Source organism: Salvelinus sp. IW2-2015, linkage group LG37 (genome assembly GCF_002910315.2).
Source record: "Salvelinus sp. IW2-2015 linkage group LG37, ASM291031v2, whole genome shotgun sequence".
In the NCBI taxonomy this organism is placed as follows: Eukaryota; Metazoa; Chordata; class Actinopteri; order Salmoniformes; family Salmonidae; genus Salvelinus; species Salvelinus sp. IW2-2015.
In genome coordinates, this window is record NC_036876.1 from 11853124 (window position 1) to 11875106 (window position 21983).

The window sequence follows — 21983 nt, forward strand, 5'->3', positions numbered from 1 at the left end:
CTCAAGACAGTCAAAGAATCAAGTGAAAACAAGACAACTTTATTTTGTCTTCTCAGACCTTTCAGAAAGAAGAAATACAATACCAAAACTCTATATTTAATAACTATTTGTTAAAACATATCTCACAAACAAGCATTTGTTTCCCCAAGTAGGGGCATTTGTTTTGTATTTCCCAGTAACAGTAACACTTAGGTGTCATTTGACCCTTTTGTTCAAAAAGTATCCCTTGAGTCTTTCTCTCCRCATGTTGAACACAATGTACGTGTGTGCTTTCTGCAGCTGTATTTATTGCATTCTACACAAGTGGTGCTGGTTTTACTGTCTTGGCGAGGSAGGCAGAGCAAATCCTGTAGGCCCTGGAACAAGTTTGATTACATTGGAAGCTGACAGTCTACCTTGACTTCGTTGTAGTGACGGTGACCATTCTATATTACCATCTTTAGACTTCCATGTCCTCTCTTCTCTGGATGATGGTTGTCGCATGCTCTCTCTCTCATCTGATGGAGGGGATGGTATGGCGGAGTCCTCTGTGAATTTTTCTTTGGTGAAGAGGATTCAATCTGGATCATCTGTTGTCCTCATCTCTGAAACCTCTTCTTCTATTTGACTGTCACAGTCCAGAACTTGTGTTAAGGCTTCATTGACTGAAAATCTTTTGGAGCTCATTGTTGACTGTGTCAGAGATCTGCTGCTCTCGCACTGAGAAGGAGAAGCTTTGGAAACTMATTTTCACCCAAACACAATCATAAAAGTGCAACCAGGACCAGTCAAAGCAAAATACATCAAAGACACTTGTTGATTTTGGACCCGTGCAACCTCCGGGTCAAAATGACCCACAACATCATGTTTGTATACAGAATATGCACAGACATTCCACAGCATATCAGTGTCCACATTTTGAAGTTRGGTTCATGACCCTAAATGAGGAAAAGGTATTTCATTTCATGGARAAAAAGACAGGTTAACTAGTATTTTAGGCAATTCAAAAGTGGAAATGGGTCAAACAGACCCGCAACATTAAGACACATTTCCGTTGAGTGTATTCAGTTGTACAACTGACTAGTTATCCCCTTTCCCTTGCCTCCTGTGTGGGAAGTTGAACACAACAGTTCATTCAGTGCAGCCCTCTCATTATCCCTTCCTATTGCCGAAAGAAAATKAGTAGGGCTGTGATCTACATTATGGGAGGAGCATCCTAGCAATATGCTATGCTGTATTTAATTCAACCGGGATCATGGAAAATGAAGGTTACGCTCTACGTTAGCTTGTTACTTCAGACTATCCGTTCGTAACGATTTGGCGCTCGGGCCACGTGGAGTGATACATTTACCGTTTAACAATTTGTAATTATGACCTTCATGTTATCGCTTTGGTATTCACAACGACATCASCTTTGTTTACCGTCGCGACAGTGAAAACATTGAGCTGACTACCACGTTTCTCGTCACTACAAGGTGAGTTGGCKCAATATGAGTCTGGCCTCTTCCGCGGCTTGATACGGAAAGCGGGAATTAATTAGTACAATTGTTTCAGTTWATTGTAGCGGTCAATTGTTTGTGAGTATAATCGTGTGAATTGGTTTTCGTCATTGTCGGTCTTGCCGTTAGGTGATGCGACAGACAAAGCAGCTCTTGTTCGCCTGGCTTCTGGGATTTATAAAGGGACCCCTTTTTGTAGTGTTGCTAGAATAATGTTGCCTGCTACAACTGTCAAATGGGTTGTTTAGTGAAATTAGATTATTGGTATTTAATATGCTGAAGGGAAATATACATCACATYCCCCGACATCTTTAGGCCGAGAACAAGTAACGTTACTCAAGTTTGCTCGTAATGCATATGCCAACGGAGGCATGCTGTAATTCACAGAAGTCTACGTCAAATCCTAAACTGTATTTTCAATYAACTAGATGTATTTAATTCTATTGAAATTGCATATCTGTTGAAGAATGRCGCGACAGGTGCATTACGGCATGCTCTCAACATTCAGCCAGTCAGCCTTTACGAGCGGAGTCTTTCACATCATGCGCCATGACRGAGTGTTTGTTCAGTCAGTGCTTGGAAATCATCACCAAACGACACGCATTTTCGAATATTCATAATGGGAATTTCTGTAAACCGACATGCTTGCTTTCTGGACACCACATGGCCAAGAYTGACGCAGTCGAGAATTACTCGTAATCCCTGATAAGAGATTCAGTGATAAACTGCGCGGCCTTTAGGCTATCTCTTCTGGAAATTCTGTGTGATCGATCAGACGGGTTTCTTTTCTGTTTCTGGTGTCTGCCATATGATTTGGAAGTGAAAATCAACAGTTCTACAGAGAAGGGCTCTTTAGGCTCTTTAATTATTTGTTACTTTTATTTATTTATTTTCTTAACTACATTGTTGTTTAAGGGCTTGTAAGTAAGCATTTCACTGTAATGTCTACCTACACCTGTTGTATTTGGCGCATGTGACGCATTCAATTTGATTTGATAGGCTATATTTACATCTAGGTTCTTTAAAATGTTTCCCTGTGTAGACTAAGTAAATAATCAAATGAGCTATTTGAGTAAATAGATTTTTTTTTTTAAATCACAATGAAAAGGATTTGAGAAAATTCCACCTTTTTATTATATTAGATATGAAAACAATGACAGAATAGATAAATCCTAATCTTTCTGTTTTGGTTATGACAGTAACAACTAGGCCAGTTGGTGTTCAGAGACACTGATAAGTCAGGGAGCTGCTCCACTTCCAATCTGGTTTACACGTTTGTGTGTGTGTGTGTGTGTGTGTGTGTGTGTGTGTGTGTGTGTGTGTGTGTGTGTGAGTGAGATGGAGAGAAGAAAGAGCAAGAGAGTATGTGTGTTGCCCATGAAAGTAATTACACAGTGCTATGACACATCTATGGCTTGGAAAGACTGGTAAAGATCTCTTTGTAGTCCTGCTGTTCAAGCAAGCCCATGTCACCAATAAATGCCGCTTTAATCTGATGGACAGCTATTCTGTATGCAAGACGGCCCATTCGGAGTCATGGAATTAAAAACCTAAAATGAATGTCATTTATCCTACTGTACCGTTAATAGGCTACTGTCTGTGTGAACTAGTCTGCTAGTGTGACTTCTAGTCTAGAGGAACAGCAAGGTGCTGAATTGGTGTCTGTGGCTAGTTTAGGGTAGTGACAGAACGTTCCCAGAAACAGCCCAGAATCACCGCTACAAACACATTACTTACTCATTCAGGAGACAAAGGGGGTCCTGTTCATGAGGATCCTGAGTGCTGTGCTTCCTTCATCACCAAGCAGCAGCATATTTACACCCCCACTCTGGTGGCTCTGAGCCCTGTTTCTCAAAAGCTTCTTAAAGGAAAACTCCACCCAAAAACTATATTTTGGTATTTGTTTAATTAGTCCATTGTTGATATAGTCCCAAAATATTTTGCATGTTAGCAATCCGGTTTTCAAGATGTGTAGCTTTACAAATACAGAAATACAGCTGGTATGATGCAAAACGCAGCATCATATGATGCAAAATGCGTCATACTGACAGAGCAATGGGACACGGACATCCCGCCTCCTCTTGGGTCTTCCGGTCGCTGCCGGCTGCGACACAGACTGGGATCGAACCCAGRTCTGTAGTGACTCCTTAGACCTCTGCGCCACTAGAGAGGCCCAATGAATCGAAGTTTAATGCTAGTATTATTTTCTCCTTCATGGCATGAGGAGTGGTGGCTTATAAACCGAATAGAATTTATGCGATAAGCTCGATTGGCTTTTTTCTCTCGTTGATACGTTTCACACCTTCCCAATCCAGACMCAAACACACATTTGCGTTACACACACATGGTGACTTCAKTAACATAACGTGGGATGTGAGGGATATATGGTCTTCTCTATTCGCTGTAGAAAWTTGTAAAGGAATGATGTTGGGAAACGAGAATCTCAACCTACAGCGATTTGGCATAAATAGAAGCAGGCACCAACAGCTTGAGGAAAAGTGTAAAACACAAATGTCAAAGCTTAATTACAATATTAGTGGGAATATGTCCATARAAACAAGAGCAAGGAATATAATTGGATAAATTAGAAAAAAGACTAGAGATGCAGACAGATCTGTTTCTAAAATCAATATGGACAGCGGTCAGTGCTGAAAGTTGAGTAGGRACGTTATACTAACAAGAGGGCTTTGTTGGAGCACTAAGAAATAAGAGGTATGCTTACATGTTTGGCAGACGCAATTATGTTTATCCATATATTGGTCGGTATAGCTATTTCCTCCAATACTGTCACCATGCACTCCTTAAATAGGCCACCTACCTCCTTTCTGCGTCGGACTCGGGCCTCATGTCTGGGGTGGAAAATGTACKTCTGAAAGTACCATGCTTAGATTCATAATTGCATCTCAGAATGAATTCCTTGCAAACAGTGAGAGTTTTGTYGCAAACAAGACACACTGGTTTGGCATTGGAGAAATGTGCTAAGATGAATATAGGTAGACCTATTAATAGAGACATTGGTGATTTTACCACTGTAATCAGATCTAAATGATTATTGTCATTGAATTGATTATCCCACTAACCCCGTGTTAAATGTGTAGTGTTATGAATTGGGCAGCGAGGTGATTTGCTAAAAGTCTAATTATGTTCTGGCCCGCCGACTAGCTACAAGCTCAGGAACACATTTGCTGAAGGCTTAACCTAGTTACCAACCCCCCTTGTATATTGAAGCAATAAGGCCCGAGCAGGTGTGGTATATTAGGCCAATATACCACAGCTAAGGGCTGGTCTTGTGCAAGACGCAATGCGGAGTGTGGACCACAGCCCTTAGCCGTAGTATATTGGCGATCTATCACAAAACCCCAGGGTGCCTTATTGCTATTTTAAACTGGTTACGAACGTAATTAGAAGAATAAAAATAACAGTTTTGTCAAACCCGTCGTATATGGTCTGATATACCACGGCTGTCAGCCAATCAGCATTCAGAGCTGAATTAGGATAGAAATGGATTTTAAAAGGCCTTCCAGTGTTTTTTGCTCTACATGACTGCACTTTAGAGTGTGTGTCATCCTGCAGCACAGCATTTTGGGGGAAGTTGAGGACCGTTCCAATATTTGCTATGCACCCAAGAGGGAAGAGATTGGGCCATCCTAGAAATGTTTTAAAGGAATATAATATATACAACATAGCTGACACTTTTATCCAAAGCGAMTTAGTCATGCGCGCATACATTTGTACGTAWGGGTGGTCCCGGGAATAGAACCCATTATCCTGGCGTTGCAATGCTCTACCAAGATGCATGACAAGGTTGTAAATACTTTGTGAAGCCTCAATTTAATGATTTATAAAGCCTTTATTAAGCGGTGCTTATGTCACCCTTTATAAAACACAGGTTTATGTCACATTTGACATAAGTGGGTTTCAACAATGAAACCACTAATGTGCTCATGGCAAAGTGCTATAAATTGGAAGGGAAACAGAAGAAGGGGTGGAAAAGCAGATGAAAAGGAGGGAAAGGAAATCAGGAARAAATAAGCTAAAAACCTACTTGGCTTGTGAGACGTATTATTTTGATATAGTGTGAAAACATTAGTAGACCGTTATTGCTTTGTTATTATTATTTTTCTTACTGTTCAAGTGTTGAACTTGAACCTGCGATGGGGAAAAATGCTGAGAACATTGTCCAAGCCTCAGAACGCATATCATAAGGTTATATAGCCTTCAAGTACCAGTCCTCCTTACTTACACATTCTTTGCATTAAGTCATAATGCATTTATAATCCCTAACATCACCTGGCATGTGTCACGTTCCTKACCTTATTTCCCTTGTTTTGTATTTATTTAGTATGGTCAGGGCGTGAGTTGGGGTGGGCAGTCTATGTTATTTGTTTCTATGTTTAGGTTTGTTCGTTTGGCCTAATATGGTTCTCAATCAGAGACAGGTGTTTGTCATTGTCTCTGATTGGGAGCCATATTAAGGTAGGCTGTTTTCACTGGTTGTTTGTGGGTGATTGTTGCCGTGTCTGTGTTTGTTCGCCACACGGTACTCTTTTTCGTTTCGTTCGTTCCTGTTCGTGCGTTCATGTTTTATGTTCTCAAGTTCAGGTCTGTTCACGTCGTYTTGTTATTTTGTATTTTGTCAGTGTTCTGTTTAGTTGGATAAATCATTAAAATTCAACATCATGAACATTCACCACGCTGCGCCTTGGTCCTCCTCTCTTCCACATAAAGACGAGCGTTACAGCATGTGATTGTGTGCTGATAAGTCAGCTAGATAGCTGGCTGATTCTACGTTGTTCATTGTCCTCCCAAAACCTGTTTGACAGCAGCCAATGCCAAGTTATGTGAATGTGGGAGTAACATTTTGGTGTTCTTTTTGACAGATTCCATTAAACGTTCCCAAGGCCTGTTATCACATGACTACTGGCCACAGTGAAACCTTCCCCTAGTGTGACCTTGCCTGTCTATGACCTATGATTTGTCTTGAAAGAAATGACAAGTCGCCTGAAACACTGAAAGGACAACTTTACTGAAATGACTCTTTCATGCCTGTCACGTTCTGACCTTAGTTCCTTTGTTTTGTCTTTTGTTTTAGTTGGTCAGGGCGTGAGTTGGGTGGGTAATCTATGTTTTCTATTTCTGTGTTGGTTTTCTGTGTTTGGCCTGATATGGTTCTCAATCAGAGGCAGCTGTCAATCGTTGTCCCTGATTGGGAACCATATTTAGGTAGCCTGTTTTCTGTTGGGTTTTGTGGGTGGTTGTTTTCAGTCTTTGTGTGTCTGCACCAGATAGAACTGTTTCGGTTTTCACTTTGTTGTTTTTGTATTTTGAGTTGTTCACTTCCATTAAATAAGATGAACAATTACCACGCTGCGCATTGGTCCTCTGATCCTTCAAACTTCTCCTCCTCAGTCGAGGAGGAAGACGACAGCCGTTACAATGCCACAGAATCAGGTTGCCCTGTTCTATTTTTTTTCAGCGCCCTCGGTATATAGGTGTTTTCTAATGTCTCTTTCAGGAATTGAAATATTAGTCTGTAATAAACTCTATTTCTTTTTTTTTTACATATTCCCCAATCCATCAATTCTTAGCCTCGAGTCTGTGAAAATAAGTACACAAGAATCCTGTCTCCAAGTTTCTGCTTAATCAGCTGATTAAATTGTCATGGGGCAGTGATTGTGTACGTGCTATTCTCTTGATCGTCTAAAGCTCCCCTTCTCTCTGGGTGATGATGTTGAGCAGGTCTCTCTCTCTCTCGCTCCTTCATAAGGTAGCGTTGTCCATGGTTTACCCAGTTTCATCAGTTCTGCTTGACTGCTTGTCGTGTAGTTAGTTATGTTGAAATGACTTTGACCAGACAGATTCACMRCATAGCCAAGCTATAGGCCTACCTCCGGTCTATCACTAGAGGACTGGGTGATCTCGGTCTCCGAGGCCGACGTGAGTAAGGTCTTGAATCAGGTCGACACTCACAAGGMTGCGGGCCGGACGGTATTCCAGGGCGCTTTCTCAGAGCATGCGCAGATCAGTTGGCAGGCATATTCACTGTAATTACACATGTAGTCCCCACATGTCTTAAAATGGCWACCATCATTCCTGTTCCCAAGAACTSTAAGGCTTCATGCCACAATGACTACCRCCCTGTTGTACTYGCATCATTCATCATGAAGTGCTTTGAAAGACTGGTTATGGGACACATCAACTCCATCATCCCAGACACCCTAGACCCACCCACCTAGATAAGAGGAATACCAATGTAAGAGTCCTGTTCATTGATTACAGCTAAGCGTTCAACAGCATTGTCCTCCTAGCTTGTCACCAAGCTTAGGACCCGGTGACTGAACACTTTTTATGTCACTGTACTTGTGCACTTGACATTAAAAACTTGAAACTACTACAGTGCCTAGTGGAAGTCTACACACCCCTTGCATACGGAACGCCGYTTTGGTCTTTACGTGTCAAATAACACTATTTGACGCGTTAAATAAACTGGTTGACCAATCAGGATCTGAATATGACGTCACATAATAATATAACACGTTCATACATTTTTTTCATAGTGTAATCAATGTGTAATAACTATCGCTCGTATTTCATATGCACAGCGATCCCCCCCGAAACGTTTGCTATGAAGCTGGTAAAGTTTTGGCACCTGCCGCTGCCGAAGAAGCGCAGACACTTCCCCAAGCTCTGGACAGTGCTGGTCATAAAAAAAAGCTAGCTAGCTGATGGATACAAACCAGTGTTCTTCCCCAATATCATAGCAAAACGACAATCTAGTTCAGTAGCTACATCTTAAATACCCCTAATTTAYAAGACAGTTCTTATTTGATTGATGGTGGTCAGATCCACCTATGTGAAGCTAGCTACAATAAGGATTAGCCACAGTAGTGGAATTTGCGGTTTGCCTTCAAAATAAAAGTCTGTCATTGACAGTGATGCAAATGAATACAAAATAGTGGAATTATGTCATAATTGAATATATCATGCAAAACGAGGTTGGAATGTCATAGAAATTCAACTAAATTAATCACACTGGATATAATAGATTTTAGAATTGCATTGGGGGTGTACTTATTTCACTGTACAGCCTTACCTATAGATTGTGGATCAATGACATGGGGTATCAGTCTACTCCGTGACAGCCAGAGAACATTAACGTTGTAGCTGTTATTGCGGGACTCTGAGACCACTGAATTGAGCCACATTTATTGTACCAGTCAACCTACTATGTGTATTGAACACTATTCCAGAGGAAAAACAATACTGCGTGGATGTTTTGGAGTCTGAGAACTCTGAACTCTGAGGAAGACATGGGGGGGAGGCCATGAGTAGACTGATACCCCATTTAATTGATCCCCAATCCTTAGGTAAGGCTGTACAGTGCAATATGATTGTCAGTACGTGCAATAGGCTGACGGGAGGTGATTTCCCTCAGGCAAAGTCCCTGATAAGAGCTACCATGGTAATATTTGCGGAAACCTTTCACAGTTGTGTTCAGTGGGTGTCACCGAGTAGACTGATTCCCCATTTCATTGCTCCACATTACAACATTATCTAGTCTAAATATGGCATGATTCCACCAATTTGTAACCTTCTGTGTCACTTTCAAAGAAGGACCTTATAGCTTGAAGGCCAACCGCAAATTCCACTATTGTGGCTAATCCTTATTGTAATCCTTAAGAGTGTTCTAATTTACACAATTTAATTTAAAAGGCAGAAAAATGTGAAGACTGTGCAAGTATGGAACTGGGTCTTTGCGTGTCAAAAATAATGCATCAAATAGTGTTATTTGAAGTGTATCAAATAAGCTTTTAATTTCACACGTCAAGAAGAGGACTGGCCACCCCTCATAGCCTGGTTCCTCTCTAGGTTTCTTCMTAGGTTCTGGCCTTTCTAGGGAGTTTTTCCTAGCCACGGTGCTTCTACACATGCATTGTTTGCTGTTTRGGGTTTTAGGCTGGGTTTCTRTACAGCACTTTGTGACATCAGCTGATGTAAGAAGGGCTTTATAAATATATTTGATTGATTGATGCCTGTATCCTTGTAGTGACTGGGTGTATTAATACACCATCCAAAGTGTAATAACTTCACCATGTTCAATGGGATAGTCAATGTCTGCTTTTTTTATTTTACCCATCTACCAATAGGTGCTCTTTCTTGTGGGCGTTGGAAAACCTCCCTGATCTTTGTGGTTGAAAATGTGTTAGAAATTGAGTGCTCGACTGAGTGACCTTACAGTGCTGTTGAAAAGTTTTTGCGCCCTTTCTAATTTTCTCTACTTTTGCGTATTTTTTATACTGAATGTTATCAGATCTTCAACCAAAACCTAATATTAGATAAAGGGAACTTGAGTGAACAAATAACACAACGATTACATACTTTTTTCCTTTATTTCATAAGCAAAGTTATGCCACACCCAATGCCCCTGTGTGAAATGCCCCTTACACTCAATAACTGGTTGAGCCACCTTTAGCCAACCGCTTCCTGTAGTTGTTGCTCAGTCTCTCACRTCACTGTGAATTTTGGCCCACTCATCCATGCAGAACTGCTTTAACTCAGCAACATTTGTGGGTTTTCTGTCACGACTTCAACCGAGGCAGGCTCTCCTTCCCGTTCGGGTGGCGCTCGGCGGTCGTCGTCACCGGCCTACTAGCTGCCACTGACTCTTTTTCCTCCCCCTCCTTATGTGTTTATTTGTTACACCTGTGTTTAGGTGATTGTTAATTMGTGTGGCTTTATTAGTCAGCCAGCCCGTACGCTTCCTTGTGCGGGATTGTTCATTTGTACTTTTGGATTCGGGAGTGGATGTATGTATTGTGGACGGGTGTTTTGTCTTCCGTGTAGTCGTTGTGCCACACGGGACTGTTTGTCGGTTTTCTATTTGTTATTTTGTTTCATTATAGTGTTCAGTTCGATGCTAATAAATTATGGACATAACCTCGCGTATTGTCGATCCTTCTCGCCTCTCCTCGTCCGAGGAGGAGGATTAGAAAGCCGTGACGAAACACCCCACAAGGACGCAAGCGGAGTGGAGAAGGGCGCAACAGCAGCTGAAAACGAAGACTCCTGGACTTGGGGAAGAGATTCTGGACGGCAAACGGACCCTGGGCTCAGCCAGGGGAATATCGCCGTCCCAAGGGCGGAGTTGCGGCAGCGAGGCAGAGAGGCGCTGGTATGAGGAGGCAGCGCGGCGACGCAGTTGGGAGCCCGAGAGTCAGACCCAAAAATTTCTTGGGGGGGCACGCGGAGTGTGGCAAAGCGGGTAGGATACCTGAGCCAACCCCCTGCTTACCGTGGAGTGAGAGGGCGTGTACTGGTCAGCCCCGTGTTATTGCGGTAAAGCGCACGGTGTCCCAGTACGCGTGCTTAGCCCAGTGGGGGCTATTCCACCCGCCGCACACTGGTAGGGCTAGGTTGGGCATCGAGCCGGGTGCATGAAGCCGGCCCAACATATCTGGCCTCCAGTATGTCTCCTCGGGCCGGCGTACATGGCACCAGCCTTACAGATGGTGTCCCGGTTCGCCAGCATAGCCAGTGCGGGCTATTCCACCTCGCGCACTGGCAGGGCTACGGGGACCATTCAACCTGGTAGGGTTGGGGAGGCTCGGTGCTCAAGAGCGCGTGTCCTCCTTCACGGTCCGGTATTACCGGTGCCACCTCCACGTACCATCTCGGTAAGCAGCCACCGACCAGGCTGTCTCTCCGGGTTCTCTCTCCAGCTGCTCCCACGCTGTCCCAGCCGCTGTCAGAGCCTTCCTCTCTCAGCGCAGCCTGAGTCTGAACTGCCTGCCTGCCCAGCGCTGTCTGAAACGTCTGCTGCCCAGAGCTGTCCGTCCAGCCAGAGCGTCCGCAGGACCAGCCAGAGCGTCCAGCCAGGACCAGCCAGAAGCCGCCAGCAGGACCAGCCAGAGCCGTCCAGCAGACAGCCAGAGCGTCCAGCCAGGACCAGCCGAGGTCCAGGTCAGGCACCAGCCAGAAGCTTCCGCAGCCGGACAGCAGAGCCTTCGCCAGCCAGGACCGACCAGACGCTCTTCCGCCAGACAGGCATCAGCCAGAGCCTTCCGCCAGACAGGATCAGCCAGATCTTCCGCCAGACAGGATCCCAGAGCCTTCCGCAGCCAGGATCAGCCAGCGCCTTCCGCAGACAGGATCCGCCAGGCCTTCCACAGACAGGATCCGCCAGAGCCAGCCAGCCAGGATCCGCCAGAGCCAGCCAGCCAGGATCCGCCCCTCAGTCCGGTGCTGCCCCTCAGTCCGGAGCTGCCCCTCAGTCCGGTGCTGCCCTTTGGTATAGTGGGATTGACATGGAGGGTGGCCATTGGCAGGAGGCCACAGAAGCGGGGTTTGACTATGGTGGGGTGGGGACCACGACCAGCGCCAGAGCCGCCACCGTGGACAGACGCCCACCCAGACCCTCCCCTAGAGTTTATGCTGGTGCGCCCGGAGTTCTCACCTTAAGGGGGGGGTTATGTCACGTTCCTGACCTGTTTTCCTTTTTCTTGTATTTATTTAGTTGGTCAGGGCGTGAGTTGGGTGGGTTTGTCTATGTGGTATTTTCTATGTTGGGATGTTTGTGTCCGGCCGGGTATGATTCTCAATCAGAGACAGCTGTCAATCGTTGTCCCTGATTGAGAATCATACTTAGGCAGCCTGGGTTTCACTTGTGTTTTGTGGGTGTTTGTGTTCCTGTGTCAGCGTTTGGGCCACACAGGACTGTTTCGGKTTAGTCACGTTTGCTGGTTTTTGTATTTTGAAGTGTTTTGTTGTTTTTGCATTAAATATGAACACTTACCACTCTGCATCTTGGTCCGATCCATGCTCCTCCTCGTCTGAGGAGGAGAACGACTACGACAGCCGTTACATTTTCAAGCATGAACTGCTCGGTTCAAGTCCTGCCACACCATCTCAATTGGGATTAGGAGTGGACTTTGACTATGCCATTCCAAAACTTAAAATGTGTTGCTTTTTAACAATTTTCACGTGGACTTGATTGTGTGTTTTTTTTTAAACATTGTCTTGCTGCGATTCAGCTTCAGCTCACAGACGGATGGCCTGACATTGTCCTGTAGAATTCTCTGATACAGAGCAGAATTTATGGTTCCTTTTATTGAAGCAAGTCATCCAGGACCTGAGGCAGCAAAGCATCCCCTAACCATCACACTACCTCCACTATGCTTGACCGTTGGTGTGAGGTTCTTACTGTGGGAATGCAGTGTTTGGGTTTTCACCAGACATAATGGGACCCATGTCTTCCAAAAGGTTGACTCAAGTTTGCCAAAAAGCACCTGGATGATCATCAAGACTCTTGGAAGAGTGTTCTATGGACACGTGTGTCAAARGTATAACAATTGTCTGCAAATCTTGGCGCTACCCACCCCACCATTTGGAAGAGGAGATATGGGAATGAAGCAGCGACTTGCTGGCATTCCACCACCATGGCAAAGACCCCACTACCGCAAGCGACCGAAGGATCTGAAGTCACTGGTTGAGTACACGAGACTGGAGACTTACCTGAAGAGCGTTGCCTACACTTTCAAGTTGCAGTTGTGAATGCTCCAAAATCCACCTGAGAAAAATGAGTGCCTAGCCTAGTTGGACACTTCTTTGTGACACTTATCAATTTCAACCCTTTCAATGACTCTCAAATCCTTATTAGACCAGAACACACAGCACATTCTTGGACGATTTGTTTGTGAACTTGTTTTTATGGTGCTGTTTTTTGGTTTATTGGTTATTTGAAATAAATGTTTTAGGTTGACTTACTTTTGCCCCATTTTTAGTATTTTGCGAATCTTATTTGTTAATAAATAAATGTTTTATAGTGAATGGTTGGTGTTAATGGATGGTGTAAACACTAGATAAAATTAAAATACAATCTTTAAAATTAAAATACAATGTAAAAACTATATAAATATAGTATAGTCTGTTTTTAGCCTTTAGTCTTTATATAACCATATGAATGAATTTATATACAATATTCTGCCCATATGAATGAATTTATATAGCCCAGAGGTTCCCAGACCTTTTCACTAAGGCTCCCCCCTCTTCCAGCACTGGGGAACATCCCATGCCCCTCCCCTGCGTGCGCCACATCTATTTCTATGGCCACAATTATTCTTCATGACACAAACTGTTCACACCCCTCTTCTTGGTAGAGGGAATTTTGTTGGTTTTAAAGCGTATTTCCTGCAATTCTACACATTTTGTCATCACGGGATGCAAAGAAAATGTTGCCGTTTTTTAAAGCACATGTTCATGCACTTCTATTCACTTTGCCATGTCTAATGTGTATTCATGTGATATTTGAGTGAGTAATAAATTACAACAATATCTATAGGCTAAAAAACCTACACAAAAAAAACTAAAAATAATGGTTGCTAACGGTTGCTAGTTGATCTGGACATCTCTTTTTTTTTTTATATAAAAAAAAATGTTTTACCCTTTTTTCTCCCCAATTTCATGGTATATAATTGGTAGTAGTTACAGTCTTGTCTCATCACTGCAACTCCCGTACGGACTCGGGAGAGGCGAAGGTCGAGATCCATGCGTCCTCCGAAACAACCCAACCAAGCCGCACTGCTTCTTGACACAATGCCCATCCAACCAGGAAGCCAGCCGCACCAATGTGTCGGAGGAAACACCGTACACCTGGCGACCTGGTCAGCGTGCACTGCGCCCAGCATGCCACAGGAGTCGCTAGTGCGTGATGAGACAAGGATATCCCTGCCGGGCCAAACCCTCCCCTAAGCCGGACAACGCTGGGACAATTGTGCGCCGCCCCATGGGTCTCCCGGTCGCGTCCGGCTGCGACAGAGCCTGGACTCGAACCCAGAATCTCTGGTGGCACAGCTAGCACTGCAATGCAGTGCCTTAGACCACTGCACCACCCGGGAGGCTGATCTGGACATTTCTGACAAGTTATAAATAGCTCTCTAAGGTATGCAATGACTAACATGACGAGGAACTGATGAAGCCTTGTATATTTTACTATTACAACTTTCAAAACAAAGTTTAAAGCGCGGCAGGGAAGTGCGGCAAATTGCATCCAATATGCGGAGTAGAGTGTTGGAGGCTATTTTATAAATGACATCGCGGAAGTCAAGGATCGGTAGGATAGTCAGTTTTACGAGGGTATGTTTGGCAGCATGAGTGAAGGATGCTTGAGAAACAGATGCCTCACAAGTCCTCAACTGGCAGCTTCCTTAAATAGTACCCGCAAAACACCAGTCTCAACGTCAACAGTGAAGAGGCGACTCCGGGATGCTGGCCTTCTAGGCAGAGTTCCTCTGTCCAGTGTCTGTGTTCTTTTGCCCATCTTCATCTTTTCTTTTGATTGGCCAGTCTGAGATATGGCTTTTTCTTGGTAACTCTGCCTAGAAGGCCAGCATCCTGGTRTCGCATCTTCACTGTTGACGTTGAGACTGGTGTTTTGCGGGTACTATTTAATGAAGCTGCCAGTTGAGGACTTGTGAGGCGTCTGTTTCTGAAACTAGACACCAATGTACTTGTCCTCTTGCTCAGTTGTGCACCGGGGCCTCCCACTCCTCTTTCGWTTCTGGTTAGAGCCAGTTTGCGCTGTTATATGAAGGGAGTAGTACACAGCATTGTACGAGATCTTCAGTTTCTTGGTAAYTTCTCGCATGGAATAGCCTTARTTTCTCAGAACAAGAATAGACTGACGAGTTTCAGAAGAAAGCTATTTGTTTCTGGCCATTTTGAGCCTGTAATCGAACCCACAAATGCTGATGCTCTAGATACTCAACTAATCTAAAGAAGGCCAGTTTTATTGCCTCTGTAAATCAGCACAACAGTTTTCAGCTGTGCTAACATAATTTCAAAAGGATTTTCTAATGATCAATTAGCCTTTTAAAATGATACATTTGGATTAGCTAACACAACATGCCATTGGAACACAGGAGTGATGGTTGCTGATAATGGGCCTCTACACCTATGTAGATATTCCATAAAAAAACTGCCGTTTCCAGCTACAATGGTCATTTACAACATTAACAATGTCTACACTGTATTTCTGATAAATTTTATGTTATTTTAATGGACGAAGAATGTGCTTTTCTTTACAAAAATCGTGTAAATACAATATTTATAGCCGTACATGTTTTAATGAAACGTAGTAAGCATAACATTGTTTCACATTCTTTAACAGACTAATAAACACAATCACGCCTATAGACTACACCTCGCTTCAGTTTCCCCGGCACTTCACAGCTTCCCTGGGGAAACTCAATGTATTGTAGCCTCATGCGGAGAAAAGAGTAGCGGAGGAAGGTTAGCTTCTGTTGCAGTGTTCTTGGTAAAATATTAGCCATTGCGGTGGTGCTTCAAGAGCTTCACTAGTGACTGTTTATAATGCTTCTGTGACTTTCATGCATTGGTGAGCACTTCAAAGGAAATGGAGTGTATGAATCAGACATCACACCAATAGAAAGCTTGGCTTTTAACTCAGCCTTAGTGTGAACATGCTGGCAAGTGGTTGGTTCTTGGTGAAAGCATGCCTCCTGGCAGAAATGTTGCTCTCTGTGAAATGAAATGTAACAAAGCAAAGAGCGGAAGGGTTGTTTGCATGAATGCCTTGGTTGTTCTCACCCACTCACATTCTGGATTGAAATATGTACTCTCCAACTTAAACTCTTTATTAATATTCTCCTGGTAGGCCACAGGTGTGTGTGCATGTTAGAGCTGGGCGATATGACCAAAAATACCTATCGTGATAAATTGCCTGAATTGATACAATAACGATAAATTGAACGATAAGTTTGTAACATTAATGTGCTCTGCAGATTTTTTGGAAATGATCCTTTAAACTACTACAACTACTAGTGTGATAGTTGAATGGGTGTAACAATCACTCATATTAGCAAACKTATTTAATTTCCTACATCACATTTCTCTAGTATAGGCTACTTATCGTAATGAATGATATCATCAGAATGCTTGAGATAAGTGATCGGTATGGTCGGTTTATCGTCCCAGCTCTGGTGTGTGTGTGTGTGCAGGCAGTGCTTGTTTGTGGAGACGGGTTGTTGTTGATGACTGAGGTCAGCTATGTCTAAGAGGGAAACAAAGCACGTCTGAAATGCGACCCAGGCTTTGTTCACTAGTGACCAAGCCCAGGAAATATTTGGCGTGTGTGGTGTGGGTTACAAACACACTTTTCATCAATGATGAGACCCAAAACCCAAGAGCTTTCTGTCAAATGACTGCCCTTTTAAAATGTCAATCCTACCTCAACAACTGGGATTTGTTAAAAAATAATGGATTTTTAATGGATTTCTGCATTGAAAAGCATGTATCTGTTTGACGCTCACAGATATGGTTTCTCCCAGTCAGCACAGGTAGGGACTTGCCAACCCATCCCCTCACACCCATCCTGCCACTGTTCCACACAGACTAGTCAAAACAAGTTGGGTAGCCATGTTTTGCTCCCACAACAGAGCTCAATGGCAGACTCAGATGATACATTTCAACTGACGGGATTGTCAATGGGGTACACCTTTAAAATAGAGCTACGTTCTTCGTACGGCGGAAGCAGTAGGACCTAAACTTTTGGATAGATTTTTGTAAACTACGCAGCTGTGCTACCTGGGCAATTTCTATTTGTGTCGGGTCGTAGTGTGGAGCCTATCAGTTTGTGTGTGTACAGAACCAAGTGTGTACATAGGGAGTGGACTCTTGCTTAATCTACAGCTTTATAGAACTGACTGTTCCTATTGAAATCAATAGAGTGTGAAGTTGTTGAACTGGGAGAGGGGTCGGGTCTCTCTCTATCCAGCTAACAGCCTCACAGTGCAGGCTACTATCAAGTGGCTCTTGGACTAGGCTTGGGCCGTATACCGGGGTATTTGGAAAAAGCCACRGGAAGCTTTTTCAATAACGTCAGTACCGTCAACTATTTCTTTGAAGTTTTTCAATAAATTTGAATATTTGTAGCTACTTTAAGTTACCACCCGCAGTCAACTTGTGTAATACGCTAGGAGGTGAAGCAGATTGCGTTCTTCATTTCACGTGTCACATTATTTTACATTATGAAGCTTACCGTAGTTCACCAGAACAGTTGAGCCAGTCTCGTGTTTGTAAATAGCACAGCGGGAGAAAGCGGGAGCTGGCGAGTCCAGCTGTGTCTTCGGTTTAACTTGCTATTGCTAGTTAGCTATAGTGCATTCGTTAAGTATTCAGACTGCTTCACTTTTTCACATTTTGTTATGTTACAGCCTTATTCTAAAATGGATTAAATTGTTTCCCCCCCTCATTAATCGACACACAATACCCAATAATGACAAAGGCAAAAACTGTTTATTTGAGATAAGAAAAAAAAATACAACTAAAATATCACATTTTAATTTAATCCATTTTAGAATAAGGCTGTAACATAACAAAATGTGGGAAAAGTTAAGGGGTCTGAATACTTTCCGAATGCACTGCAAGTAAGTGGCTGAATATACAAGGAGACAGGGCATCATATGTATATATATGTGTGTGTGTGTTTTTAGCTTTTTGCCTTGTTTGAGAAGTCAAAGCGCTTTGGATGAGTGATCTGTACAGCTGTTAACTTGATTTCCTGTGTTGATTCTTTCTCCTCCATTCTCAAGCCCGTCTGCTCCTCCCCCCTATTCCTAGAGCAGAGCAGAGCAGGCCTGTTGTCTTAGCGATTCCACACAGACACAGCATATACACATACTGCTCCAGAACCAGCCCTGTTCTTCCTTCAGACAAGCATGCGTCAAAACATTGTTCATTTGCACAATCTCGCTCGTTCACATTCACTTGTAAATGTCCAAACTCAGCTACTACCTATACTTGTATTTATTTATTTAACCTTTTATTTAACTAGGCAAGTCAGTTAAGAACACATTCTTATTTACAATGACGGCCTAGGAACAGTGGGTTAACTGCCTTGTTCAGGGGCAGAACGACATATTTTTACCTTGTCAGCTCGGGGATTCGATCTAGCAATCTTTCGGTTACTGGCCCAACACTCTAACCACTAGGCTACCTGCCGCCCCCTGTCGTATCATGTTATGAGCTGGATTGCCTAACTTTGTGCTTGTTAGCATATTTAGCTAGCATCCTCTATTGAAATTCTCTATTAGTTTGTGACAATTTTGTTAGCATTCTGTTTATAGATGCCCAATGGGCTTTTTTGCGTCTTTAGAGCCCCTTTTATATACTAAGACTGTAATACCATAAATCCCGGGATGAGAGAAGGCCGGTATCACGATATGAAAATCTGAATACCGCCCAACCCTATCTTGGACATGCTGTTGTGTAGTGGGAATGGCTCCTACTCCTTGCCGCAATGTTCTAGAATGTGGAAAATGAACTGTATTTGTATTCTGTTAATAAAGTGCTTAGAGAGGATAGACAAATCTACACTTGGTCTTCATGTTGACTATGTTCCCCTTTCTTTTGCCCCTAGTTTGAACCGAACCCCATAGCACAGGATGAAGAACCGGACAGACGCCCCGCGTGATAGGTGGGTCGCTGGCACCGCTTCCTCTTGCAGACTATAAGTATCTACTCTCGTTTCTTTCTCGTTTCTACTCTCACTCTCAACCAGAGTCCTATTTTTATATTTTGAGTTGAAGTGAAATGCGCTCCAAGCGAAGCAGTGGTGCTGAAAAGGAACTTTGTCCTGTTTTTAATCAATTTACGTAGTGAATTGATTTAATTTCTGATGTACTTCTATGAAGTTCACTATTGTCGTATTTTATCTCCCTGACTGGTCGCACTTTATTTCACGGTACATAAACTACCTGCTATTTTTTTAAAGAAATAACATGGTAAATACATATCAAAAACCTTAAAATGACATGCTTGTTTCTGATCGTTTCGTATTTTCCTCCCGTTCCCAGGGGCTGGTTGGTGGGGATCACCTTCTTCATTCTGGGCCTCGGGACACTGCTACCATGGAATTTCTTTATGACCGCCTCCATGGTAAACCCAACCTCATATGTCTTCATAACAACAGGGGCCAGTCACACTAAATCCCTCTCGGACAAAATACTTGACTTGAACATACCAACAACTCAGCTAATCCTCTATGTACAATACACATACAGAACAAATACAAACAACATCTGACTTTCAGAGGCTGCTTTTTAAAAACGACTTTTTCAAGATAATTCCTTAAGAAGCCAATGCTCTACTTTGGCATGATACATAAAGTATTGCTCTTGTTGAACCCGAGCCAAAGTAGATCTGCTCTTCGATAGGTAGCTTTGGGAAACTTTAATACAAACGTTTCCCAAAGCTACAGATCTAGGATCAGATCTACCTTGCCCTAATCCTGACTGTAGCCTTTAGGGTGGTGAATAACTATCTGACACTGGACCTGTTGTTATGTAGACCCGGTGTCCACTAAGTATCTGTATGTTTAAGTTAACCCCTTATGGTGTGGTTGGAGGCYCCCTTAACYYCTCTAGGATATGTGGGACGCTAACGTCCCACTTGGCCAAAATCCAGAAAAAATGTAGCGCGCCAAATTCAAATATATTACTATAAAAATCAATCTTTCATGAATCAACATGAAAGACACCAAATTAAAGCAGACATGTTGTGAATCCAGCCAACATGTCTGATTTCAAAAAGATCGGGAAAGCACACAAACAATTATGTTAGCTCAGAACATAGCACAGAAAAACACAGCCATTTTCCCAGCAAAAGATAGTAGTAACAAAACCAGAAATAGAGATAAAATAAATCACTAACCTTTGATGATCTTCATCAGATGCACACTCATATGACATCATGTTACACAATACATTTATGTTTTGTCGTATATGTGCATATTATAACCACAAATCTCAGAAAATGCCTCCAAATAATCCGGAGTAATTACAGGAGCCACGTCAAATAACAGAAATACTCATCATAAACTTTGATGAAAGATACATGTTTTACATATAATTAAAAATTCACTGTTCTTAATGCAACCGCTGTGTCAGATTTATAAAAAAAAACTTACGTAAAAGCACACCATGCAATAATCTGAGACGCCTCAGATTTAACAACATTTCTCCGCATGTTGGAGTCAACACAAATACGAAATTACATCATAAATATTCCCTTACCTTTGATTATCTTCATCAGAATGCATGCCAGGAATCTTAGTTCCACAATAAATCTTTGTTTTGTTCGATAATGTCCATTACTTATGTCCAATTAGCTAATTTTGCTAGCATGTGAGTCGGTCAAGTGCAGATGCAGCAAACTCGGACGAAAACTTAAAAAGTTATATTACAAGTCGAATAAACTGGTCAAACTTAGTAGAGAATCAATCTTCAGGATGTTGTTATCATATATATCCAATAACGTTCCAACCGGAGCATTCTTTTCAGTCTCTTTAAGTAATGGAACGCATGGCGAATCATGGAGGAATGCGCGTGACAAGAACTGGGCAATCTGCCAGACCACTGACTCAACACTCCATCCGGCCCACACACAGCATAAGCTTCATTCCAACATCTTACAGACTGTTGACATCTAGTGGAAGGCGTAGGAAGTGCAAACATATCCATATATTACAGGGGAATTTAATTAGGCGATGACATTACCAACGACCAAGTCTCGAGAATTCTCACTTCCTGTTTGGAATTTTTTCTCAGGTTTTGCCTGCCATAATCAGTTCTGTTATACTCACAGACATAATTCAAACAGTTTCTAGAACTTCAAGAGTGTTTTCTATCCAATAGTAATAATAATATGCATATATTAGCATCTGGGACAGAGTAGGAGGCAGTTCACTATGGGCACGCAATTCATCCAAAGTGAAAATGCTGCCCCCTTATATCAAAGAAGTTAAGCTATAGAAACATATCATAACTATTCCACACTTTGGAGCTGTGTAGTCAACCATGTGAGTGTGTGTGTGTGTGTGTGTGTGTGTGTGGTGTGTGTGTGTGGTGTGTGTGTGTGTGGTGTGTGGTGTGTGTGTGTGTGTGGTGTATGTGTGTGTGTGTGTGTGTGTGGCCCTAGCCTCTAAGGCTAAGCTCGCTCTATGTTTCAAATGTCAAACCCCACAACTCGTAGGGTTAGCTCGTAGGGTTAGCTTTGATTCTTGGTATACAGTACACGACGTTTGTAGAATGACTAGACCTATTTGTTATGGAACAAGTGAATGCGACACTGATGTACCATTACTGTATGTACTTTAGCCGATAGCAACTAACAACATAATTTGATTGTTGATCTAAAACTGGGTCATACTCTTGAGTCCTGTGTGGCTCAGTTGATCAGGCATCCTTGGTGACGTACCAAAATGTGGATAAAGTGTTTGCAAAAGACCATTTTTATCTCTTCTGTCAACAGTATTTCAATAGACGCCTCAACAAGGAAGAATGGAGGCCAACGGCAGGTGGTGGGCCCAGAAAGAGTACTATTTTCAACAACTGGATGACTCTGCTGTCCAGCTTCCCCTGCTGCTTGCTCACTCTGCTCAACTCCTTCTTCTATCAGGCGGTGAGACAGCACTTCTCCACCAGGTTTCAT

General features: G+C 42.9%; 1 long non-coding RNA gene across 1 annotated transcript; it reads left to right on the plus strand.

Annotated features, from left to right (window-relative positions):
- The first annotated feature begins 1162 nt into the window (after window positions 1-1162).
- LOC111960279 (uncharacterized) lies at window positions 1163-21896 on the plus strand. Its single transcript, XR_002876801.2, has 4 exons — window positions 1163-1454; window positions 18913-18969; window positions 19349-19430; window positions 21804-21896. It is a non-coding gene; the product is annotated as an uncharacterized lncRNA (long non-coding RNA).
- Window positions 21897-21983: the final 87 nt, after the last annotated feature.